This window comes from Triturus cristatus, chromosome 2_2, assembly GCF_964204655.1.
Source record: "Triturus cristatus chromosome 2_2, aTriCri1.1, whole genome shotgun sequence".
NCBI lineage: Eukaryota > Metazoa > Chordata > Amphibia > Caudata > Salamandridae > Triturus > Triturus cristatus.
In genome coordinates this window covers 646,740,029-646,767,474 of record NC_140582.1, presented here as the reverse complement: position 1 = coordinate 646,767,474, position 27,446 = coordinate 646,740,029, and positions in this window count along the sequence as shown.

The window sequence follows — 27,446 nt, the reverse complement described above, 5'->3', positions numbered from 1 at the left end:
TTCCCAATTTTGCTTTATGAAGTACTGTCCAAAGGAAATCCCACAAGACCCTATCAAACGCTTTCTCAGCATCTAGTAGTATCAAGGCCATAGGGTCCCGTGAGACTGCCGTACCATCGAACAAAGTGCAGACTCTCCTTATATGATCTGCCGTTCCTCTTCCGGGTATAAATCCATGTTGTCGAGGGGAGACGATCTTGCCGACAATCATACTCAGCCTATTAGCTAAAATCTTAGAGTAAATTTTAGAGTCACTATTCAAGAGGCTTATTGGCCTATACGACCCAGGGTCTTCAGAGGGTTTATTTTTCTTAAGAAAAACTACCATAGTTGCCTCCCCCCAAGTACTAGGTGGTGTTGCCCCCCCTTGTACAGCGGCCATTAGCTTGAGGATATCTGACTGTAAAATATGAAGACATTTTTTATAAAACTCCATTGGGATTGAATCCGGTCCGACTGCTTTTCCGGCGGGGAGTTCTTTGACCGCTGTCTGTATTTCTTCTACAGTAAAGCCTAATTCTAAATCATTTTTATCCTCTATTGACAGTCCCTCGACTAGGGCTGACACTAAGTAACGCACTATCTCTGCATCATCATTTTTAAGATCATTGGAGTATATCGCTTGATAAAAATCGTGCATGACTGTACAAATCTCTTTAGGCGTTGTAGCGATAGCACCTGTGTTAGATATCAATTTTTTTATATCTCCTTTCGTGATTGCTTGACGAGTTCTGATCGCTAAGAGTCTTCCAATTTGCTCACTAAACTCGTATTGAACTTGTCTCCAGGCCAAATATTTCCCAGTGGCTCTTGTTGCAAATATTTCCCCTACTGCAGATTTGGCTATCGATAATCTCTGTTCTATCTCTAACAGGTCTGATTTTTTTACGCTGATTGCCTTAGTTAATTCTTCTTCTAGGGCGGCAACGGCTCTGATCTTTCCATGGATCTCTTCCCTATCCATTCTGTTCCGTTTAACAGAGAAACTAGTGGTCTCTCCCCTGATGCCCGCTTTCATAGTGTCCCATACCACCGCTAATGAAGCGGAGCCTCTGTTTATCTCTAGAAACTCCCTGAGCCAATCTTCCATATGTTTGATATAATTACTATCTAATAGCAATGCTCTCTCGAAAGTCCAGCTTCTTCTTTCCTTTTGGACATTAGGCCATGCTATATCTAGAGTTAGAGGATTATGATCTGACATCACCCTTGGCAGTCTAGATATTGTAGTGATAGTGATTAGCGAGGGTGATGTTAGAAAATAATCTAGTCGTGCCGCCCTCTTATGTGGTATTGAATAATAGGTGCTGCCACCCCCCGGAGGATTATCCTGCTCCCACCTGTCGATCAATCCGTTGTCTCGCATTAATTGGATCAGAGCTCTGTGGCTTTTTCTTTTCCTTCCAATAAATTTATCAGGTTTGTTTGGCCATAGGCCGTCTAGCCCATTTAGATTCAGATCCCCACACAGAATGATTGGCAAGGGCCAGCTGGTTAATTGGGCATTAATATTGTCTATCATCTCTGGATCATCTTCTGTTGATGCGTATACGGAGCATAGCGTGAAGTTGTGCCCCTGTGTTTGACATTCAGCTAGAGCCCACCGTCCATATTTATCTGCCTGCTGCCTAGTTGATGTGATCATATTTGTCCGAATTAATATAGCGACTCCCCGAGTTCTAACTCCTTGTTTTGTACATGTTAGTAATTGAAATCCCAATTGTCCCAATAGATGTTTCTGGGACCACTCTATGTGTGTTTCTTGCAGGCATAAAATATCTGCGTTTACATATTTTAAATACTCTTTCAAATCTCTGCGTTTTTTAGCATTATTTAACCCACATATATTTATGGTAACTATCCGCATAATTTTTGGTTTATTCTCCTATTTCTCCCCCTCTTGGATATGCAGTATTGTATAAACTTGATAGTTGATGATGATTCTTTTTTTTCGCTCCTCGGTCCCCCTATGTCCTCCCTAGTCCCTCTAACCCCCTCCCCTACTGATGATGTGATTTGTTTTGACGACGACAACTGTCGGCCCTATCTCAGAAACCAATGAATATGAAAGCACGTCTCACTGCACATTTGGTATTTTGCTGTCTGGAAAACAAGACTCATGAAATATGAAAGGAGCACTCCAATGCACTTTGCAAGGAAGTGGACATTAAGCTGATATATGGAGAGATTCACAGCTTTGTCTTCCAGAGAGCTGACTGTATTTTCAGTCACAAAAATATTAGTTTCAGTCTATGTGTTTAACTGAATGCACTTAATCTGCTCTCTTCAAGAACGCCTGGAAACAAGGGCTTTTTTCTGAGAGTTTGAAATGCTCGATATGGCTGATACATTGGCATTATCAGGTGATTTTATGTGTTGATTGTCAGAGAAGTGACAATAGAGATCCGTTTTTCAAGCTGAATTTTCTATTCTTTTTAGAACTACAGAACCTATTGGTCGTATTTTCAACCGCAGTTTTGTGATATATTTTCCATTTTGCAAGATCAATTTTACATCAACTCTGCAATAGCGCTTTAACCATTATAGGTCCAAATATTTTTAACCTCTCAATGAGTGAATAATATGTGCTTTTGACTAATTCATTTTCTTGTGAATTTAAACAGCATTCTCGGTTAGCCTGGATAGATACCTGACAGTGATGGAACTGCAGGTAAAAGCACCTGTTTAAGCCTTTGGTTAAATATGCAAAATTAGGTGGGTGGAGGTGAGCAGGATCACCAAGATGGCAGTTGCTTTGTTTTGAAGCTCCCAACCCTCCGATGTAACCAATAACATTGAATAAACAACTGGCAGCACAGGAACGCAATACCACACCACCTGGGGTAATCACTGTATCAATGCACACACATTGCCCACCTCTAATGGCCAGCTGCTCATTGACCAAACATTAAGGGATTTTCTGCACAGAAAAGAGAGGCAACAAACACATTTATGTGCATTAGTAATCACCTCAAATTTTGATTCGTAGGTCCCTGTCTTAGGTGTTGTTTATTCTTTATTTAGGTTCTTCAAAATACAAAAGCGCAGCCAATGCGGTTCACCTCAAAAAGGCTTCCTCAGGGCTGCAACCCAAAAAAACTATCATATGACAAATCACAAGAGCATAAAATACGAACATAAAATCCCATCACTAACTTCAGACCAAGAACCGATCTCTCAGCACATTGCCATCATATCATAGCCAGAGCCATTTGTTGCCAGACAGAATAAAATTAGTACAACGTAAAAACATCATCACATTTTATAAACATTTAAAATCACAGTAATGTTAGCTAAGAGACAAAAAGAAATATGAAACAGATCATCATAGATTTAACATGAAAAACAACTAATTTGGAAAACCAAAAAGTATTATGAAAATGAAGAAAGAAGAGTACAGTAGTGATCCCAAATGATAAACCAAAAATCAAGCAGAAAAAGTCTTCCCTTCTAGAGAGGCATAGTGTCCAAAGAAGACAAAAGAGCGAGAGGAGGAAAGAGAAGAAAACTGTGCAAAAAATCAGATTTGTGCAAAATAGGTGAGATTTATAATTAAAATCAGTGCATATTAGTCCTCAGAGATTCATTTCTCAAAGCAAAAGGGAATACTCTTGTTGTATTGTTGCCGCGCGGACCTCGGCTGACAGCACTTTTTTAACTTTCCTATCCTCATTTTCCTTTAAAAACTGCTAAGAATTGTATTGTATTGCATTTATTGTCTGCCAAAACGGAAAAACGCATCTTTTAACCGATCGCTGCTCAATCTCCCCTGCACCTCTCCACCCCGCGGCATCAGCCTATCGGCCGGCAGGTCGAGGAGTGGAGGCGGGGCTTAGGTTTCAAAGCTGACCTCAGCGCGGGAGCGGGCACTCTTGTTGTATTGTTGCCGCGCGGACCTAGGCTGACAGCGCTTTTTTAACTTTCCTATCCTCATTTTCTTTTAAAAACTGCTAAGAATTGTACTGTATTGCATTTATTGTCTGCCAAAACGGAAAAACGCATCTTTTAACCGATCGCTGCTCAATCTCCCCTGCACATCTCCACCCCGCGGCATCAGCCTATCGGCCGGCAGGAGGAGGAGTGGAGGCGGGGCTTAGGTTTCAAAGCTGACCTCAGCGCGGGAGCGGGCACTCTTGTTGTATTGTTGCCATGCAGACCTCGGCTGACAGCGCTTTTTTAACTTTCCTATCCTCATTTTCTTTTAAAAACTGCTAAGAATTGTACTGTATTGCATTTATTGTCTGCCAAAACGGAAAAACGCATCTTTTAACCGATCGCTGCTCAATCTCCCCTGCACCTCTCCACCCCGCGGCATCAGCCTATCGGCCGGCAGGAGGAGGAGTGGAGGCGGGGCTTAGGTTTCAAATGACGACCTCAGCGCGGGAGTGCAACGGACGCGCGCAGCGGGCGCGCCGAGGGCGCGCCTAAGGCGCGCCAATGGCAAGCCCGTCTGCGCTCGTCCGCGCCCTGACGGGCCCTGGGGTTTAGCCTTATGCTAATCGTATCTCTTACTTGTCCCCCGACCTTCGACTTCTAGGTGACTTCACTGCTCCACTCAAACAGTCTACCCAGAAGATCCTAATGGACAACACCATCTTCAAAACACCTTCTATCCCACCAACTTCATTTCTTTCTACCCCTGTGTCCTCTGACCCCCTTATAGCCAAATCCTTGCCTTTGCACATATTCTACCTCAACACCCGTTCCCTGGTTAAGCACCAGCTCGATGTTTTCCTTTTATTGTCTTCTCAAAAACCGGACATTTTCCTGGTCACCAAAACTTGGTTAACCGAGGATTCTGCCCCTGACATCTTGGCAGCACTCCCGGCTGATTATTACATCCTGCACGCCAATAGGTCTTCAGGCAAGAGTGGTGGTGGGGTCGCTGCTATCATTAACAAAAATTTGAAGGTTGCCCCACTTCCCCCCCTTGCTTTGCCGGAAACTGACAACGCTGTTTTCAAACTTGACACCAATTACGGCTCCATTGTTTTTGCGCTTATTTATCGCCCCCCTCAGGTAATGTCCACCTTTCCTGCATTACTCAGCGAACAAATGGCTGACCTTCTTACGAATTACTCCAACGTCCTACTAGTAGGAGACCTAAATTATTGGTATCTGGATCCCCGGGGTGGACCCAAGCTACAGAACTCTCTGAGTTGCTTTCCAATCTTAATATGACCCAACATGTACTAGCTCCTACTCATGAAAAGGGGCATATCTTGAACCAAATTTGGTCTTCCAACTTCAGTATCTCAGCACCTTCAATCTTACCCTGTATCTGGTCTGATCATCACTTGCTAAAATTCACTGCCTCCATTAACGCTGGGCTTAAAGCCCCCCCTACTATTGGAGGAACGACTAGGAAATGGAGGGCACTCAATGAGTCACACTTCATCAACACCCTGTCTAACACTGCCCCCACGTCCAACCCCGACACTAACATCATGAAAGAAAATATTTCTGAGTGGTTACTCTCGGCCTCCAACATTCACGCTCCCCTTACCAAATTTTCCCGCGCCCGTCACTCAGATGCTCATGGATGGTTTTTGGCAGAGCTAAAAAAAATTTAAACTCGCGCTCCGCCAAAGGGAGAGGAAATGGAGGGCTAGATACTCCATGGAAGACAAACTGCTTTTTGTACAGGCTCGCAAAGAGTACAAAAAAGTAATACTGAAGACTAAGGCTGACTACTTCTCAGCCAGAATTCTTAATGCCCAGAACAAATCAAAAGAAATTTTCACCATCGTGGATGTTCTATGCAATCCCGAGCGCACACGTCTTACTCAGGCTCCGACTCAAGAGCTAGGCAATTCACTTAATAACTACTCCTTGGACAAAATCTCAGCCATCAAAGCCAGCATACCGACTAGGACTCGCTTGGACTCTTTGCCCAACGGACCTGTCAATTCTTCAACTCTATTTTTTTTCCCACCTATCTGCCCTCAGTCACTTTCGGACCTGACGACCCGTATTAAATCTGGGTCCCCAAACGACTGCTATCCCCCACAAGTCATGAAGCTCGCTCTTACCAACCTTGCTCAGCATGTCCTTCCTTTCCTTAACCAATCTTTAGCACAAGGCACGGTCCCCTCAGCCTTTAAGAACGCTATCGTAATCCCCCTTCTGAAGAAACCAGGATCCGAACCTTCACTGCTGTCAAACTATCGTCCTATTTCTCTCCTCCCCTTTTTGGCCAAAATCTTGGAAACCCACGTGACATGCAGCCTCTCCTCCTTTATTGAACAGACAGAATATCTAGAGCCACATCAAGCTGGATTCCGGCCCGCCCATTCTACAGAATCAGTGATTCTCGCAGCCCTGGATACCCTTAGAGCCAACCTAGACTAAAATATCCCCCAGGCCCTGGTGCTATTGGACTTGTCGGCCGCTTTTGACATGGTCGACCATAAGATTTTGTTGGACCGTGTCACACAAGCCGGCATACAGGGCTCCGCTTTCAAATGGATAAAGTCTTTTCTCGATGATCGGACACAGGCAGTCCATCTCGGCTCCTTCACAGCCCCCAAACTTTCTACAACCTGTGGGGTGCCACAGGGCTCGTCCTTATCCCCACTCCATTTCAATTTATATCTAAAACCTCGGATTCTTTCACTAAAAAGTAGAAAGGTGACTACTTTTAACTATGCTGATGATCTTCAGCTGGTGTTCACCCTTGACTCTGCTGATTCAGTGGCCGAATTTCAAGCCACTATGCTTCATATCCAGCGCTGGATGGATCTTAACCATTTCAAACTCAACCCTGGCAAGACGGAACTGGTCTTGCCCGGGAAGAGTGAGGCCTTATGGGGCCACCACTTTTGGCCTTCTGAACTTGACGCTCCTCCTAACCCTTCATCTGCTGTAAAGAGCCTGGGGGTGACCATTGACTCCACCTTGTCTCTTAAAGGTCAGGTTGGGGCAGTGGTCTCCTCATGTTTCTTTCAACTGCGCAAAATTCGCAAGATCTCTCACCTGCTCTCTCCCTCAGCACTCACACAAGCCGTTATCGCCTTGCTTCTTTCTCGCCTCGACTTTTCTAATTCTATTTACTTTGGTCTTCCCCTGTTCCTACTTCACCGTCTCCAACTGGTTCAGAACCAGGCTGCTTGAATAATTCTCAAAAAACCTAATTGGCACTCCGCAAGATCCTGTCTTTTCGATCTTCACTGGCTCCCTATAGCCCAACGCACATTATTCAAGACTGGTTGTGTGATATTTAAATCTCTACACTGCAGGAGTCCCAAATTTATCAATGATATGATTTCCAAACACGCACGCCATCGCAACTTGCGCTCTGCGCATCTTCACCTCCTCACACTCCCCCGTTTCAAGCTCCAGCGACAAGGTGGCCGTAGGTTTTCCTACCTCGCCCCAAAACTCTGGAACACCATACCTCTATCAATCAGGAGCTGTGACAATCTTCTGAGCTTCAGGAAAGCTCTTAAAACTTGGTTGTTCATGCAAGCTTATGCTTAAGCCCTTTCGCTGTCAACTCTATACAAGCTTAGCGCCATGAAACCCCCCGGTGTCCGTGCGCTTTACAAGTTTTTTTATAACATAACAGAGAAAAAAGAGCAACCAATAAGTAACACCATTTAAGAATGCGTATATATATATATCTCACTTTTCACTTCTTTAAAGTAGGACGTGATCATACGTTCTAAAACAGACCACTCAGGGTCGTAACAAAGGCACAAAGGACAAAAGTCCACTATCCCACAAAACTTAAAGTTATATCTTATAAGTTATCTTAGTTACAATGGGCAACATTCTCGTCACATACAATTCATCCACCACCCTCTGAATTACCCCAACTTACAGGCATATAAATACAAATCCTCTCAACAATTCGTAAGTGAACTTCAGTCACTATGTTCCTCTTTAGTAGCTTGAGTGTCATGGAGTCGAACAATGCAGTGAACATGGTCCTGAGGTCAATCCTTGAACTCCTATATATATAGAAAAGAGTAATGCACAATTAAGAACATATGAGGCCCATATACCTCTCGCGCAACCAAAACAGCTCGTATAGTCAACGTATAGCATAACAAACATATCGCTGCAGCAATTCTGATATCGCAACCCCATTATTCTAAGCAATGTATATGGGCCCAAAAACTATTTTTGCAGACCTTTAAAGAAACCTTCACACACCTCCATCATAATAAGGAAGGCTGCAGCGAAATCACATTGTAAAATCTCACTAACGTGAGTTTTAAGGCATTCTTACAACAACAACACAGAGCTCCACGTGTCCCACACAGACATGGCCAAACAAATAAACTTAAAAAGAATATTTATCTATATCATAGTACTTCACCCAAAATAGTGTTTTCTAAAGTTTGTAGGTTGCAGTAGAAACCACAGATGGCTCTCTCTGAGGCATGAAGCATCTCTTTTCGCTCATGTTCACTTTTGGAAAGGAGGTGAATCCAATCCTTAATAGTGTCCCTGCATGCACTCTGACTGGTTGTAGCTCCCAGCAAAAACCACAGACGCCTTACTCTGAGGATTAGGAGTCATCTATTTTGGCTGGTGTTCATGTATGGAAAGGAGGTGAATACAATCCTTTATATATTCCCACATGCACTCTGACTCCAAGTTTTAAACACTACTACTGTCTCATAATAATCAATACCAATATTCTTCCAAACGAGACTGGAGGAATACTTGCCCCAAATTGGGCATGAAACCAAACATTAACCAAACCCTCTGGAGTCTGCTGAACCCCAAACGAGGTACAAACCCACACTGTGGTCACTTGTTTGCCTTTTGCCAACCAGTCTCTCTCCAACAGCACATAATCATGAAAGTCCGCACTACATTCATCACCACCGTCACACATATTACAAAAGGCACATTACCACGCATTTCTCTAACCCGAGCAAAATAACATTTTTTAAGGAGAAAACTCACTCATGTATGGTACAATTAAAGTTATGTCCTGATGTCTTCTAACATCGTTACCAAAAAGCTGCACTTTTTTTGTGTTTTATAACCGCTGTGCCCTGCCCATTTTGACAACTAGACCATTACGGCCAGGAAGTGCTGGTCCTGGCTCGATAATAGCATGCATGTGTCCAAATTCTTATGCAGACTAAGCATGTCCCATATTGATGTGCTCATACCAAACACTACTCAGTTGGTGGACCAGAGCATGCGCAGTGTACCCATTATAACCTATACAGCAAGCAAAGGGCAGGCTCCACTTCCAAACTGCACACTAGACAACAGGTTCAAGGTTGTTGCATTAGTGTAATTTGCCCCATAATCACAACCATCTCCATATCACGCGTGCTTTCACCACCCACTGATGCACTGGGGGATCAGAGCATGTGCATTCCATGCATCACTGTTGCGGTATACGGGAGGCTGCCTCCACCTCCAATCCGCAACATCAACCATGTCAATTAAAAAAAGATATTCATGTTGGTTTACTTTGCCCAGTAGTTACTCAAACAAGTGGTCATACCCACAGCGTGGTTATGGATTCTAAACTAGCTAACAGAGTTCCATCTCCCATTAATCTGCTCTTCCCAGCACACAACCAGATTTGCTTATGCTGCTGCAACTTTGTAACCCATGGCTGTGCCTTGATTTGCTGAAACCATTCTTTGTTATATAGAAAAAAGCGTGCAATCCCGTTTTTGGGGAAATGATCAGAATGCAGAGGAATTGCAGTGAGGACTGTCAGTTTTAACAGCATGTGAATCAGACTGTGAACAGGCTGGAGGATAGAGGATATAAAAAGGCGGACCTGGAAAAGGTGGCCAATAGAGCTAGGGAAGTAAAAAGGGATAATACCCTGAAAGTTAAATCCAAATCAAGAACTAAGGATCGCGTATCCTTTATTACTACATATTCCAAGTAGAACCAGGAGATCTTCAGGATTCTGAACATACATTGGCCACTACTGAAGGGGGTTTCGGGTGTTGGCACTTTGATTCCGAACAAACCCTCTATAACAATTAAAAGAAGTAGGACCATCAGGCAACTCCTTTGCCCAAGTTACACCCTACCCAAAGTACATGACTGGTTCCTGGCTGAAATGATCTATGGGTTTTTACACCTGTGGCAATTGCAAATTATGTCATCTGGGTATGGATAGGAGGAATAGCTTTGCATATAATGTTGATATGAGGTATGATATTTGCCAATGTATTAACTGTCAATCAAACCATATGAAAAACAGCATTATCTGTGTCTTCAACAAGATATATGTAGGCAGTATGACACAGCAACTCATATCTCACATTTAGGAACACCTTAGAGCATGTTACACTCTAGATGCCTCTCACTAACTGGTATCACACAATTGCATTAGAGGGTTGAATAGAGCAAATTTCAGATTTCATGGCATTGATCTAGTTCAACCAGATTGGAGAGGTGGGGACAGAGAACTGAGTCTGCGGAGATTAGAACCAAAATAGATATGTGGACTTGAAGGGGCTTTACTCAGATAATGAATTGCACCATTCACCATTGTATCATTTCCTATAGGAGAGAACAACAAACTAGAAGGGAAGGGCGGTGGCAATTCAAATGCATATTTGTTGGTGTCAATGTACTGTATATTCTCTGGTTTAGTTATGGGGTGGGAAGTGTCTCAAAATCCTTTTTGTTTTTGGGACCTACTGCAGCTATATGACTAACTAACCTTGCACTCCCCCGCCCCTACTTTTGAGGAAAATTATGTTGATGGGCTGTGATTTAGTGAACTTTTTTCTTCCAATAGGAAATATATGTATTTTTTCAGACTCGTCTATAAAATAAGTTTTGTCAATCTAGTTACCACCTCCTGGAATTGTCCTTTTCCTTCCCTCCTTCCCATGTCATTTGTTTTTTTTAAACTACACTATGTTATAATTGGTGTTTTGGTGTACACAACACAACATCATTTCTTTAGGTGATGACTTAAAGTCAATATGATAGATATTTTCGCAATGTGAGGCACTGAAAGTTTAAAACGCATGCATGTGAGAATACATGTATGCTTTCTCTTTTATGTATATAAAATTATTCTTCAAGGATGGAACTCTGTCTGCTAGTTTTAGTGCCATACCATGCATTGTGTATGACCACTTGTTCAAGTGCCCACGGGACGAGGTACACCAACATGAATATGTTTTTTAAATTGACGTGATTTAGTTTGTGAAATGGAGGTTCAGCTTGCTTCCCATGAACTGCAACACTGATGAGTAGACTGCACATGCTCAGATAACGCAGTGGAGCAGTGGGTGGTAAGAGCACACGTGCTATGGAGATGGCTGTGATTAGGGGGCGAATTACACTAACCCAGCAACCTTGAACCTGTTTCAGTCTAGTGTGCAGTTTGGAGGTGGAGCCTGCCCTTTGCATACCGTGTACGTTATAATGGGTATACTGCACATGCTTTGGTCCTGTAAAGGGGTAGTGGTTGGTATGAGTGCATCAATATGGGACATGCTTACTGTGCATGGGAATTTGGATGCATGGTCAATATTACCAGGCCATAACCAGTCGTTCCTGGTCATAATAGTCTGGTTGTTAAAATGGGCAGGGCACAGTGGTTACAAGATGCAAGAAAAAGCGCAGCTTTTAATAACAGCATTAGAAAACATAACAGCACAACTTTATTTGTGCCGTACATGGGTGAGTTTGCTCCTTAAAAAGGCGATATGGCCCCAGTTAAAGGAATGCATGGTAATGTGCCTTCTGTAATATGTACAACAGTGATGATGAATGTAGTGCGGACGTCCATGAATATGCGCTGTTAGAGAATGACTAGTCGGCAAAGGGCAAACCAGTGACCATAGTGTGGGTTTGTGTCTAGTTTTAGGTTCAGCGCACTTCAAAGGGATTGGTTAATGTTTGGGTTCATGCCCCATGTGGGGGAAAGTATCCCTATAGTCATGTTTGGAAGAATGTTAGTATCAATTATTGTGAGACCTTAGTAGGGTTTAAGACTGGGGGCCTTATTCCGGTGTCGGTGGGCCTGCCACCGACAGGCCATCAGTGGTGGGCCCGCTGACATCCACAGACACTGTCCGACCGCCGGATTATGATCCGGTGGTGGGAGGCATTGGGAGGAGGGACAAATCGCTGCTTTTCCGAAGGGATCAAGTAGCCCGGCGGGCAGCAGTGTGGCTGTAATCCTTACCATAGGAGCGGTGCCTGCTTAGGCACTGCTGTACAGATTAGATTGTCTGTTTCCCTCAGCAGGTACATGGCGGTCTGACTCCCATGTACAGGCAGACAGAAAGGAACTTTGGGTGCCCCTAGCAGGGCCTGGTCCCCTCTGGGCCTCAACTATGGGGCCGGGGGGCACATGTGGTGCCCCCCAAATGTCCATGCACCGTGTGCCAGACAATGCGTGGTGCCTGGCACAGAGTGCATGGATGCTTAAAAATATGCCTTTTTCAATTCCAACTTGTGCTACGGCCCTTTTCCAGGCCGTAGCACAAGCTGCAATTGAAAAAGGCATATTTTCGACCACAATGCTGGCAGTTGCATTGTAATACGAGTGAGGAAACCGCCGACTACTAGTTGTGCGGTTCTACTCCCACTGCAATGTCGGTCAGACGCTTGTCCGACCAACATCGTAATGAGCCCCTTGGAGTCATAGTGCTTGTGGGGATTTTTGTACCTCCTTTCCATGCATGCATACCATCTGAAATAGATGACTCTTAAGGCTTGAAGTGAGTCATCTGAGGTTTTTACTGTGAGCTACAAACTTTACCAGACTCTCTTTTGGATGAAGAACTATGAGGTAGCTATATATGCTTTTTAAGTTTATTGGTTGGGCCGTGTATGTATAGGACATGTGGACCTCCACGTTGTTGCTGTAAGAATGCCTTAAAGCTCACGGTATTGAGATTTACAATGTGATTTTACTGCAGCCTTCCTTATTAAGATGTAGAAGTGTGCACGTTTCTTTACTGGCCTGTTAAGATATTTTTTTACCCATGTGCATTGTGTAGAATAATGGGGTTGCGAGCTAGGAATTGCTGCAACGATATGTTTGCTATGCGATAGGTTACATATAAGGACTGTTTTGCTTACATGTGAAGTATATGGGGCTCATATGTTCTTAATTGTGCATTATATTTTCTGTGTATATAAATAGTTGCGAGGATTAAACACGGGACCAGGGTTCACTGCGTTGGTCGACTCTGCGACACTCAAGCTACTAAAGAGGGACATAGTGACTGAATTTTGCCTACCAATTTTTGCGAAATTTGCATTTACATGCCTGTAGGTTGGGGCATTTCCGAGGGATGTGGATAAATTGTGTGTGGCCAGGGTGTCGCACATTGTGACTAAGATAACTTGTAAGATGCAGCTTTACCTTTTGTGTTATAGTGGACCTTTGCAAAATCCAAAGGTCCAGCACCCAAAAAGCAACAGATATTAAACATTTGTTTATGACATAAATAATTGTCGACAGTTCGTCTTTCAAAAAACATGGACTTTCAGCAGAGACGATTCTTTTCCTTTTTGATCCTTTATTCAGAAATTTTCTTTCAACATGTTAAAACAGACCATAGCCAACGTGTTTCATCCTCGCGGACTTCTTCAGGGCTATAAACAACACATATATGTACATAAAATTAATATACACTATTTACATAAAGTTTTTCTTTTTATATTACACTATATACAATTCAAACAATCATAGCATCTTATTAAGTAAAATTAGATATAAAAATGAAAACCATTTTTTGTGAATCTGAATGCCCTAAAATGATTACAGATGAATAGTTCCATCTCTGAATAAATCTTGTATGGATGATGATTGACACACATATAAGGGGTATGTAATTTTTTAAAAAACTGGCCCCCTTGAACCTAAAGTTTTTTCTTTAAAAGGACTATTAAGAACTACCTGGGGTATAATGCCACACATGGGAGAGAATCGGAATATGAACAAATGTCTTCACTCCCCTTGTGATAAGTGGTGCCGATAAATAGAATATTATTAATGTTATTTTAATTTTAAATGTTTTATCAAATTTGATGATGTTTTTATGTTGCACTAATGATATTATGTTTGTCAACAAATGGCTGTGGCTTTGATATGTTGGCAATGTGCCGAGAAGTCTGTTTCGTAGACTGAACTTATTGAAGTGATTTTATGTTCCTGTTTTATGTTCTTGTGATTTGTCATATGATTGTTTTTTATAGTTGTAGTTATGAGGAAGTCTTCTGTGAGTTGAAATGAGTTTGCTGCACCTTTGTATTTTAAATGAAGAACCTAAATAAAAAATAAACTACACCTAACCTATGACAAGGACTTGCGAGCTATAATTTTGAGCTGACTATTAATGCACATAAATTTGTTTGTCGCGTCTCGTTGTTCTGTAAAAAAAACATCCAATAACATCCTAGAGCCCAGAGGCGCTTGTACTCCTCTGCTCGGCTTGCGGGGACACCTGGCTCTGCCTGCAGACCATTAGGAGTTTCAGATGGTCTGAAGGAAATGCCCAGTTGTTCCAGATGAGCTCCCTTTACAAGATGCTTCCTGCAGGGAAACACCTGAGAGAGTGGGGCTCGCTGCTCAGCAAAGGCCCAGTGCCATGTGTATTCCAAGGCCAGGAGGATACCTTATCCAGAGGCTCTGGCCTGGTGCCCAAGCACAGCAGAGGAGGCATCATGTCCTGGCTTTATAGCACCCAGACAGGCAGCTGCAGATTGAACTGGTGGTGGCCCAGGAGAAAATCAAATTCGTACCCAGGGTGAGAGTGTTGAGGAAGGGCAAAGATCATCTATTTCCCTCTCATGACACAATTGCATGGCTCCCTTCCCTAGAGGGGCTTGACAGGATGTGTACTAGAGGCCCTACAGATTACTCATGAGCCTGCATGTGCTGAGCACGATCCCTTGGCTAATCAGTTAATGAGTTTGCCCGCTGAAGCCCCCGGCAGACTCATTTACCAGTTGCATATGCTTTCCCCCACACACAACAATTTCTAAGTGAAGTCAGTGGGCAAGCAGGCCAAAAGTTGGAATGGAAACCATATGTACTGGTGTGTATGAAATGTCCTGATAATGAAGTACTGTCCATTTTCTCAGTGCTGTCCGGCTGTTTTTGTCAAGGAGAGGACAAGGAGTTTGCTGTGCACCATGTATCGTGCTTGAAGAAGATCTGCAAAGGCTTGAAGTAGAGCTTGCCTCCTGTTTATAAGTCTCAGGGACACAATTACTTCACCACCAGCTCCACTGAACTCCCTTGCTGGGAGTTCTTACCTGCCAAGAGGTGCATGTTCCTGTTTTGGGCCTCTGGAGGTTGTTTCTGCTGCTGAGAGCTGGGAAAAGAGAAGCAACTAAAGAAACGTGATGCAACTGATGCAACACCACCATGCGGGAAGAGTTTCCACACATCGCCCCCGTGCCACTGAAAAAACCAATTAGGCATTTGCCCAGGACTGGAGAAGTCACCTCATGCCAAGTCTCATACACTGATCTCCAAAGTCCGGGATCACTGTACCGACTCCACCATAGGCTCTGCTGTGCAACTGCAAGAACTGACGTATTGGGGGACCATGGCTGGAGAGATCAACCCAACGCCGTTGCGCCACCACATCGAGAGCCGATGCCCTCTCGATTCCCCATGCATCACACAAGGCCGCCAGGTCTACAGCAACGCCTGGGCTGCAGTAAAAAACTGATGCCTCACCTCCCCACACAGTAAGAAACCCAAGCATCACTTCCTCTTTAGTACAGAACAAAAGCATCATCTCGCCTGCGTGGCAGTAAGGAACCAACGCATCACTTCCTCTGGAGCAGAAACTGATACATCACCTTCCCTGTGCATCAGAAACTGACGCAGCACCTTCCCTGTGGCTGTTTCTACTTATGATTTTAATGCATCCAAGGTATTTTGTGTTGAAAGTGTTTTATCTAAAATTTGCTATGAACAGAACTGCTTTTACCTTTTAAAATTCATACCTTGATAACTGTATGTTGGATTTTTTGTCGTTTTGGTCTTGTTTGGTTTTAGATAAAGATTACTTATTTTTCTAAACTGGTGTTGTGTCCATTTGTAGTGTTTTCACTGTATTACGGTATGTGTGCACAACTGCTTCACACACTGCCTCTAAAATAAGCCTGTCTGCTCTTGCCAAGCTGTTAAGGGGGTGAGCAGGGGTTGTCTAAGGGTGTAACTCCCTTATCCTGACTAGAAGCAAGGGTCCCTACTTGGACAAAGGTGCAAGCCGTTGCCAACGAGAGACCCTTATTTCTAACACAGACGCTGTGCAGGAATGGCTCAACACAATGGTAAGGAAGCAGAGTTCACTGCATTGTGTGTACATAAAGTACATTTCTATAATTCCAAATATTCCCACCAGCATTACAGACCAATGGAAAACAGTACAATTCAAAAAGGCAGAATGCCATTTGCAAATCACATATGCTAGCAACACCAACTCTCAGGCCATTTTAAATCAGCTATCCAAATAAAAAAATATTTGGAAAGACTAGCACTAGTGAAAAGGGAATGGCTACCCCATAGTAAAGTTAGTACACTATCATGGGACATTCTGACTCAAACTTAAAAACTGAAGAAAAAAAATAGGATGACTTAATCATGAAAGGGTGTCGGGCACTGCTTATCAGTAGGTACTGGCATTTTATAAAGTCCCAAGGCGAGACCTATTGGCTATGCCAAAGCTTGTCTTTATGGTTACAAATGGCCAGAGACCGCTTCCTCAGAGAGATACCCCAAGGAAGAGGACAATCTAAAGGGAGCCTTTTTTATATAGAAAAAAGGGCCATCTATTAGTGCAGCAGGTAATGCTGTCAGGTGTGTAAGTGGCCACTGCTCATCAATTATGGGCGTCTTACCATGAAGTGGAGTGGGTGCCCATTTTCCTTGTTAGTATCAGAGCCCAGGTTACCCTTGCTGCTTTTTAACATAAAGGTGCAGAAAGAATCACTGATACTGCAGGTACAGTGGCACCAGGAGCCAGAGGTATGAGGAGCCAGCTGAACCTTAATTATGGCTGGTTACTATCCTTGCTTCTTAGCATTAGGGCGCACTGTACACTTGTCAGTGTTGATTTGGGCCTCAGTGCAACAGCCCACAGGAGGGGAAACATTAATGCAGTGGATACACCTTTGTTTGGCCTCAGAGAGATGGCAGAGAAGGGTGTGTGGCTAGATAGGAGTCCATGTTTTTAACAAACGGCAGAGGAGACTGCCCTCTTTGCAATGCAATAGATAACATTAGTGAAGCAGGTTCAGCCGCACTGGGGTCCAGGGGTCAGAAGGGCCCACTAAAACACAATTATGACTGTTCTACTTTAAAAATGGTACATGGGAGCTTATTTTTTAACATTAGGACGAAGGGCACCATTGCAGATAAAGGAAGACCACATGTGGGAGCTCTTTTTTTCTGAAAGGGCCTGCTTTAAGATTAGAGTGATGGTCCGGCATAGTGGCGAAGGGGTACAGGAGGCAGAGGAGATAGCCTGCTACTCAGAACTGAAGTCATCATTTGTGCAGCAAGTGTAGTTGCTTTGAGGTCCAGTAGTGTGAGGGGCTCACAACACCTCAATTATAGGGGGCAGTATTTGGGGGCAATAACTGTTTTTGTTTGATTCATTTGCTGTTTTCGAAGTCTCATATTTAGTGTGGTTCATGAGCTATGGAAAAAGTACTCCTGAAATGATTTCATAATCCATGCCCCCTACGCTCAGCCCGTTCCCTCCCACTCACCCAATCTTTGCCGTAAAGTTTTGGAGGGGGGGGCTTCACATTAAAACATTTTGCTTAGGGGGGCTCAGAGCAAAAATGTTTGAAGACCTCTGCTCTAGGGTGTTTGAGGTGTGCCAGCGCACTGTAAGCACAAGATGTGCTCAGGCTAACACACCTGACAGGGAACAAATGGGGGACATCACCAAACTCTCAGATATTTTCAGGCACATGCCCCAGGGCACATGCATATATGTTGGGAAATGAACTGGTGATGCTCACACAGGGAAATGTTACCTTGACATGACCACTTGCCATTACGACTTAAAGCTGTCACGCAAAATTACGTTGGTGGCTGATGAATTAACTACAGCTCAGGAAGGAAAACGTGATTTGCCTAGGATCACACTGTCTAGATACAGGGATGACAGAGTTTAAATCCAAGGCCTCCAGAGAAGACAATTTTCCCACTAGCTACATCCAATTATGTTGACACATCCTGATGACCAATGTTACGATTTGATAGCAGTGGCAGGACTGTTTCATTCTTTTTTCATCCCAATCATACTTGCAGTTACTCTGAAATTGCTTTGGCTGACCACTCACCCCATACCCCATCATACCGTGACCAATGCTTTAAATGGGTAGTTGCTGTCCACCTGCACTTCATTAATTTGAAATGGAGAGTACATGCACTTCTCAGCATTGCTGCAATACATTTAATGAGAGAGTACAGGCCCTTCTCAGGAGCAAATACCTACTCTGGATAGTGAGTACCAGTACTTCTATCGTTCCATTTAAAGTTCTGATTGTGACACGAGTGCTCCAGGCAACATGACATTAATTCTTTGGAAGATGCATTAATTCGACAAAGCTACGAGACAAAGGGAGGACCTGTTTGGCTACAGGGGACGAACTGCCAAAAATCTTCTGCCATTCTCTTATCATTGTAAGATCTCTGCCGACTTAAAATACTTGGGGCCTCATTTATGAAAAGTGACGCATCGCTGCTTGAAAACAGCAATACGTCACTTTTCATTGCGCCCTCCTTGCGACATGCTGGATGTGTCATATTTACAGTATGGTGCATCATGTCACAAGGTGCTACGGATACGTCAGTTCGTCTGACGTATCTGTAGGCGCACAAATGACGCATTGCTGGAGGGTGTCACGAAAGTGACGCAACTCCATCAATGGGTCATTTCACTGGGGCAAGTTCCATTTCAAATGTGCCTGTGTCAGTCTTACGCCTGCTGTGAGGCAGGAATAAGATATTGACGAATTTGGGTCCTAGAAGTGGCGCAGTGAAATCGCATAGATTTCACTGTGTCACTTCTACGAGGCTTACTTGCATCAGAACCCCCACCCTGCATACATTATACCTGGCGCAGGTATAAGGTGGTGTGGGGGTTTACAAAGTGACGCATCTACAGATGTGTCACTTTGTAAATATGACGCAACATGGCACATTTCTTACCCTACTGGTGCGTCACAAAAAGTGACGCACCGGCAGCACAAAAGTGACGCAAGGGCTCATAAATGAGACCCTTGGTTTCATTGCCAAGCGCTTTCAGTTCCATCATAAATAAAATGTGTTAAGCTTAGTCCAACTGACTTCTTTTACCTGTATTGACCTTGGAAGACAGCAAGAAGTCATTACACTTAAGCATGTGGGTGCTGTAGGCGCATGAACCCACCCAGCTAACCACCTCACACAGATCCAAGTGCTACACCTGATTCTCGCCATCCAGCCCATCTGTTTGAACAAAACTGGGGAGACATTACGTTTTGTTCAGCAGACCTCCATGGCTAGGCTTCAAAAGATTAGGGGGCATATTATCAAGAATGGCGTTAAAATTATAGCTGCTTTAGCGGTAGGAAACTGCAGCTAAAGCGGCGATAATGGGCTTGATAATATGCCGCAGAGAATTCCAATAAAAGCCCAGGTTCTGGGCTTCTATTGGAATTCTCAAGGGCATATCATCAAGCCCATTATCACCGCATTAGCAGCAGTTTTCTGCCGCTAAAGTGGTGATAATTTTAACGCAGTTCTTGATAATATGCCCCTGAGTGTCGGGTGCATTGAAATAAGCCACGAAAAGTAGACATACACAATTAAAGCGTCGAACCACGCCTGACTCAAATCAAAATCAAATCAATCAAAATTCTTTATTTTTTTAGTTCATTAAAACCGAAACAATGTTACATTTAAAACTCACAGATCTAAATATATGAGTGGCTAAATAAAGTTCAGCACCATGCGGTATCACTTGATAAAATCGTTTACCAAAGCGAAAAGCCATAATAATTACATGGAAATCGTCTACTCGACAGATCACTTCATGTGAATGCAGCAGTTCGTATGGATGTGTGGAGCATCATAAGGAGCGCCCAAATAAGGTACAACCGTGTCAATCGAGTCTGGTTACCTGATTGAAATACAACATTTCATAAAAATACATACAACAACAGATGGGCAGCGAAATAAACTGCTACAGTGATTGCAAGACCTGTGGAGTAGGCACAGCAGTTCGTGTTAATATGAGCAGAGCGATCAGTCTTGATGTAAACCATTTTGTCCCAGCCCATGGACAGGATAGCCAGGAGTGGCCCGGTGTTTACAGTTCAACTGAGGGTCAGCCCGGTTGATAATGTATATTAGTAGCTTACCAGCATGCACGGATGCCTCTGGAATTAAAACGTTGTTTCAATAGAGTGGTGCGTGGTTTGTACAGAGCACAGACAAACCAAATGTATGAAGCTCTCTTTGTCGGTGACAAATGCAAAAAGAACAGATGATGTACTTAATGCTGAATTAATGAAACATTCACTCTCAGTCACAGGTCTGGTTAAATCCATCCTTTTTTTTGCACGCCAGCCATTCCATTTGAGACCCAGCCATAGGCCAATCGGCCTTGACCCTGCTCCCCATAGGAGCGTAAAGCTTGGTCTGCCAGGCCTGGGCCTTCCTAGACCAAAAACAAGCACCCTGGGACCGGTTTCGGTGTGACACCCCTCATCAGCCAGGCTAGCTTGAATCTGGTGGCGTAGTGAGCACCAGACCCAAGTCTGGGCATACCCTTCCCACTTAGGGTAACAAATGCAAAAAGAACAGATGATAGATGGAATGCTGAATTAATCAAACATTCACTCCAGTCACAGAACTGGGGGTGAGTGGTTGAAAAGTTTCAGCACTCCGTCCATCATCTTGTGTGTTTGCTATGTTTGCCCTCAGTGGCCGAGGGTATGCCCCGACGCGGGTCCCTTGCTCACTGTGCCCCATGATTCAAGCTAGCCTGGCTGATACAATGCCTTTCTATATTTGGCTTAGTATTTTTTTTATATTCTTTTTTGCCTTGGACCTATTAATAGAATGAGGCTGTAGTGTACTATCACCTATGGGAGAAGCAAAGGACATCTCATTATTGTACTGTAGGCGTGGAAAAGTTGTTACGCGCATTATTGTTTTCAAGATGTTAACAAGCCATTCCCGAGCCACAAATTGTTTCCTAATTGGAAGAATGGTGCCATTGCTAAGGGGCTCTCCAGAAGCCTCTGTTTCAAGGAAGTAAACAAGAAATGGTTCTGTCGGGTTTAAGTCAATTCCTTTTCAGCGCACCTAGGGGCAGATTTATGAAAAGTGACGCATCGCTGCCGCACCGCAGCGATGCACCAGAAAACTTGCGTCGTCACTGCGACAACGCAAGTCACACGAGATGCGCCATATTAACAAGGCGTCGGAGCGTGGCGAAACGCGGTACCCTGCGTCAGAAAAAATGACGCAGGTTCCGCAAAAGTGCCGTAAGTCAATCTGACGCAACCATGTGAAAAGTCACGTAAGGCTGATTTACGACACGCAACGCCATTCCGACGAGACTGCGTGAACGCACACTGCGTGAAGCGACAAAAATTGACCCGGAAAGCGATGCAAATAGGCAGAAACACATTACTGAGAACAGAGGAGCCAAAAATGGAAGCTGAAGGTCACACCAGCACCCAGGACCCACAGGCAAACACCGGCAGCAGAAGTCCTGATGCCCAGGCTGAACCAGTGGCCAAACGAAAGCGGAAGTCTAACTTCAGCCACGTGGAGAACGAAATCCTGGTGACGGAGGTCACCAACCACCAGCACCAGCTGTTTGTCAACTCAAAGCTGCCCATTTAAAAAAAAGAGGCAATATGGCAGCGAATAGTCACAAAAATCAACAGTGTGGGCCAGGCGAAGCGGACCGTGCTGGACTGCAAAAAAAGGTGGCATGACTGCAAGCGGCGCACGAAAGAAAAACTTGCAGTAAACCGCAAGGCCGCAGTACAAACTGGAGGAGGCAGCCCAGCACATCAGGAGGCACTTGATGAGTTGGAGGAGCGGGTGGCACGAGTCATCCCAGAGGAGATAGTGACCGGAATCTACGGACAGGACAGTGCCGCAAGAGACACAGAACAGCAGACAACGGGTAAGTAACAAAAAATGCACAAATGTCATGAAGGGGTCATGTTGGGCATAGCAGCTTGAAATTTCACCGTGCCGTAGTCTGACGTGTGCATATTGTTGACCACATATTACTCCACAATTAGAAAACTCCACAATGTAAGTCCGACACATATGTCAATCACACATTTAAAATGTCAGAAAAGCACCACCATGTCCATATCTGATTGAGCAGACATACTGGACATCATGTATGTAGGGACTTGCACCACTGGTACCTCACCTTTCAGAATATCCAAAGTGAAGATCTCGCAGTGCAAGGAGTACATAAAAGATGTGCACAAGGTCATGCATATGCATACTTGCCTAATGTTGCCAATAAGGTGCAAACAGGTGCTACATCTTGCCTGTATGGCCTTGAGGTGTGCCAGGAGGTGTGGGCAGGTTTCGAACAGTGGGTGGAGGACGTGTGCAGCGTGGTCATATAGTGTAAGTGTAGGCGTAGTGCTGTGTCCCGGGGACTCCATGATAACCGATTAGATGTCCATAACACCTTTGGGATGTTTATCAATGATGGTGGTGCTGTATGGTGGGCATGGTGAACAAGTGACACACACAATGAGGGTTGGTCCACGTCAATATGGTGGTGTGGCTGAAGTTTAATCTGTCTACTGTGGAGGAGATGTGCCTGTCAATGTCTCCAGCAATGTGGCTTGGTGTTGCCAATAGCTCTCTCAGTCTGATGCCATATATTTCACCAAGTAGCCAATGGTGTCCTGGTCACGGGTGTTGTGCATGTGGAACCAGAGTCCCTGAAGTAGGAAAGGGGGGGTGAGCCTGGTGTGTAATAATGTCTACAATGGCATTGTTGAATGGGTGTACATGTCCCGGGTGGCCTGCAAATGAAGGGGGCAATGTGGATGTTGCCTTGCCGGGTCTGGCCGTGTTAATTTGATTAGTACCATGGTTAATGCTGGGTCATATAAGTGTATGTCCATTGATAGTGTTCACCTTCCTTGTAGGATATGGCAATGCCTCATCCTTGATGGACGTGGTGGACCTTGGGGGGAATGAAGTAGCTGTCAATGATGTTGATGGTGATTACAGGTCCAGAATGAAGGTTGGTGTATGTGTATGTGAAGCAGGTGAGATATGAAGAGTCAACAGCAAGGTTGGGTGACATCTCTGTTGTGGGCATGTGTACTGCCAGCAGTTTTAGGAGGATGTATGTGATCTGGTTGTGTGTAGTGTTGTTTTGCTGGGTGGCACAAGGCACTGGTGTCCTGATGTGTAACAAGGTCTGTCCTGAGATTACACTTGTGCAGGGGGCAAGATAAGCATACTGTAATGCAAGATGGCAGGTGTGGTTGTGTACAGGGTGGATGTTGAGGTGGGTGCCTGTGTTTCAGCCGAGGAGTGTAGATGAGGAATCGTCCGAGCTGGTGTGTTTGGTCCTGGGGCAAATGACTGCATATGATTTTAGCCATAGCTTCCCTCCCTCATGCTAGATGTACATTACAACACAGTCATCACATTTGAATGTCAATTCCAAGTAACCACAGGCCTGCAGTTGCCTTCACATTACATGTTAAATCAGTGCATTGTGATGCAACAAATGGAGTTCCATCCATCAAAGCCTAGGTAAATTTTTGCTTGGTGACATAGCAATGTAAGCATAGTATTCTTGAGAAATAATTATCTGTATTCTTGTTGAGAGAAAAAAGGGACAATAGTCTCTTCTCTGTGTGGTGAAAAGCAAAACAGGATGCCTTTACTGGCCAGTAAAATTTGAACTCGTGTGTTTTCAGGGGTCAAAGATTGCTATCTGTGTGTCGAGTGTGGGGTCTATTTTAAAATAGGGGGTCTATGGTGGACAGAAAATGAACATAGGGTGCCACTTGGGGGCAAGATTTTATTTTTAAAAATTGCATTATTTGTGGTCAAAAATATACAACTGGGTGACATATGGGGGCAATTCATGATAGAATTGTGTCTGTCGGGGGCAATCCATAACAATAGTGTATTGTATGCACCAAATGTGCTATCTACTGTTAGTGGGGTGGGTCTGAGATGGATCTCAGTTATCTTGCGTTATGTGTAACAAGTGTCCCTTTGAGGGTTGCAATCACTTTAGTAGTTACTGTAATTCACAAGGCTATCCTAGCCAGCTCTCACCACACTGTTGTAACATGATACCCATTGGTATGCATCATAACTGTAAGAAATGGAATAGTATGCCATGCAACAAAAGACATCTTGTGTTAGTTCACAACAGGCCTGCATGATGCACAGGGCTGCACAGCATCTGGCAGTGAGAAATTATGTAGGGGGCACTGGACAGCATCCTGGAGAAATAATGTTGAAAATACACTGGAGGGGGCATGGATGTGGGGGTGGTTGTAAGTGTGAGCCTTACATCACATTACAAATGAAAATGTGTAACAAGGCCTGGGCATGTGTAATCTGTGTACCTGGGCCTATGAGTCTGCCTCAAGGGACAGGAACCAGCCATGCTCCCTCACCTAAGTCAATCACAGGGCTGCAATGTGGTCTTGTGATTGCTCATGCGCGCAGGGACAGTGCGTTCTGACAGGGGCTTGATGGGTGGGCATGTACTTAATGCACGCTGTAATGATGTCTGCATTGTGAACATGGAAGTGCACATGAATGTTTGTGCCAGACTGAGAGGACAAATGACCAGACATTGTGCACTTCATTAGGCATACTACTGAGTCATGGGCCTAACTCTGATTGCAGCAGACCCAATCTCCCTCACACACAGTAAGGAAATGTAGCAACAGGACATAGATATTTGACCATCATGGTATTTGCTTCACTGTTTAGCACCGCTCAAATTCATGGACCAAAATCTCAAGATCCATAAAGGATATTCCCCCATTGGGTGTCCTGCACGCACAGGCATAACCCCTGCGCACTACCATATCATGGCCATCCTACACTACACATCACACCTTGCACTCACTCGGACATCCACACAGTGGTGATACCTGATGCACATTGATAATGTTGGTGAATCAGCCTGCAGGATCCTCTGCTAGGTGGACTTACCCAGGCCTGGGTCGAGCATTCCCTGCAAAGACAGCTGGCCAAGGACACGATGACGGGGATGCTACAGGCATCCCTCATGTGTGTAACTTGAGTGCCAATGCTTCATACGTTAGATTCAGCTCAGGGTCAAAACCCTCCACAGCATCTGGCCATTGACCCATCCTGTGGCCTAGGGTGCAGATATGCGTTGAACACCATTGGCAATTTACCTTGTGTAGCTCAGTGTACTGTTGGGGCATGGTATGCAATGTGTCACACCATCGGTAGTTACCCCTGAGAACAGGTAACATTCACAAATACATGGGGGTACAGGGTGTCTTCACACACAAGTCTGCAGCATGCCTCCATGCAACCATGCTGGCTCCAACAACAGGTACAGGTGATCACCAATGCCTCAATTACCAACAACAGAGCCCAGCAAATACACAGCACCTCCATATCCCAGGTTGACTCACTAAGAGCAGGCCAGCAATGGCACCATGAGCTATGAACCCATTGTTGCCTTCATGGGTTTGTATGCCATTGTGTAGTAGGATTGCCCAATTAGATGTGATGCACACTGGTTGTGCCCATCCAACTGCATGTACTCAGTGGTGTATCCTCAGACTTAAGCATTTTCCTTGCTTCCTGGATTTGCATGGCATTTGGCGGGGTGTGGGAGAGTAGGGTCTGCTTCACATGGGTACCCCCACTTTTTGCTCGTGTTACACTCTTTCCCAAGCCTTAGTCTGGCTGTGTCCCTGATAATCAGGACCAATGCCTAGCTGCTTCCTCTCGCCCCCACTATATGGCATACTATGTACCTCAGAGGCCTACCAAGGGTTGAAGCATGTATTATCCCACCCCTGGGAAGCATTCCCAAATGGCCACACATGTAGGCTACTGCAGCCTCGCTAAGGGTGTGCTTGCACCCCTTACTGTGGTATAGGCTACCTATATAACTACTATTTGACAGACGCATGTAAACCTATGAGCCACTCCTATGGCAGGACTTGACAATCTTGAAGGTAGAGTGCTTGGTTTTATGTGAGAGTGTGCCCAAGCGTGAGCTGAGCCCCTATGCAGCTTTTGGAAATACATCCGTACGGCTGTTATGTGATACAGCCATACCATATACACTTAAGTGCATTATTACCTTGTGGGAAATGCTAACTTTGGAATGTCTGCCTCAAAACATGTTGGGTGTTGTCAACCGCGTTGGAATTCTACTCCCCCGCAAGTTCTGTCGGCGGGGGTAGCGTTCCACCATTCGAGAGGGAGAGACATGTTCACACTGGCTAAACCTGGTAGGACCTCCCTGAGCCCTGGCATCATAAAATGGATTTCCCAGACACAGACACTGGTCTGGCCTACTCCTGCTGACCAAAGTCCTGCAGGGGATGGCTGGACAATAGCTTTCATTTTGAGGGGAGGTGTGTCCACCTCCCCAGACAGGCATGTGTGTATTGTTTCTGAGCGGGACCACTCTCTGGTGCATTGAAGTCCTGGTCTGGGTGCACGTTTGCTGACCATGTACATAGGCCACTTCTAAACAGTTGCAGGGTTTACCTGCCCCTGCACTTGCATGAAACAGGACAAAGGAAATGGGTGTAACCACCCCTCACTCAAAGACCACACATAGGTGTGTCATTACAGTAAGCCCATCCCCTAAAACCACTATAAGTATAGGAATCTTGTCCCTAGGACTTGAGATTACCCTTGATGAAAATAGGTTCTATATATCTCTTGTACCTTGGAATTTCTATCACAACTAGAATACAGAAGAAATACCCCTTGGGGTCAAGGAGTGACTCCCCAGCTTGTCAGGCACCCAAAAAGCTAATGAACGGTCTGCTTTGCTGAAGCTCCCACCAGATGCCAAAGTCTGTGCATCACCAGAGGTGGATTTCCAGACTTCCCCAAGGCTACCCTGAGTCCACAGCAAAGCTGAGGCCCGTGGGTGATGTGAAACTGTGACCCCTGGACCCCGTTAACTTTTGCAGCAACAGCAACTTCCTGATCCTCCTCGAAGATGTGCTTTGGGCTCCCAGTAGCCCCAGCCTTGAGCACCACCTGCACCAAAATTTGCTGGCCTCCACTCCACGAGGGACCCGTGTGCCAGCTTAAAGTGCGCCTGCTTGATGCTCCTTCGCAAACACTAGCCTGTTGTCTAGCAGGTGCCCAGAAAGGCAAATCCTCTTCTACTTGGGCTTTCCTGTTTGCTCCAGATGTGCCCTGACTTACCCTTGCTGGGTGAGTCCCTCAGATCTTGCAGGTCTGCACTGCAGTCCCT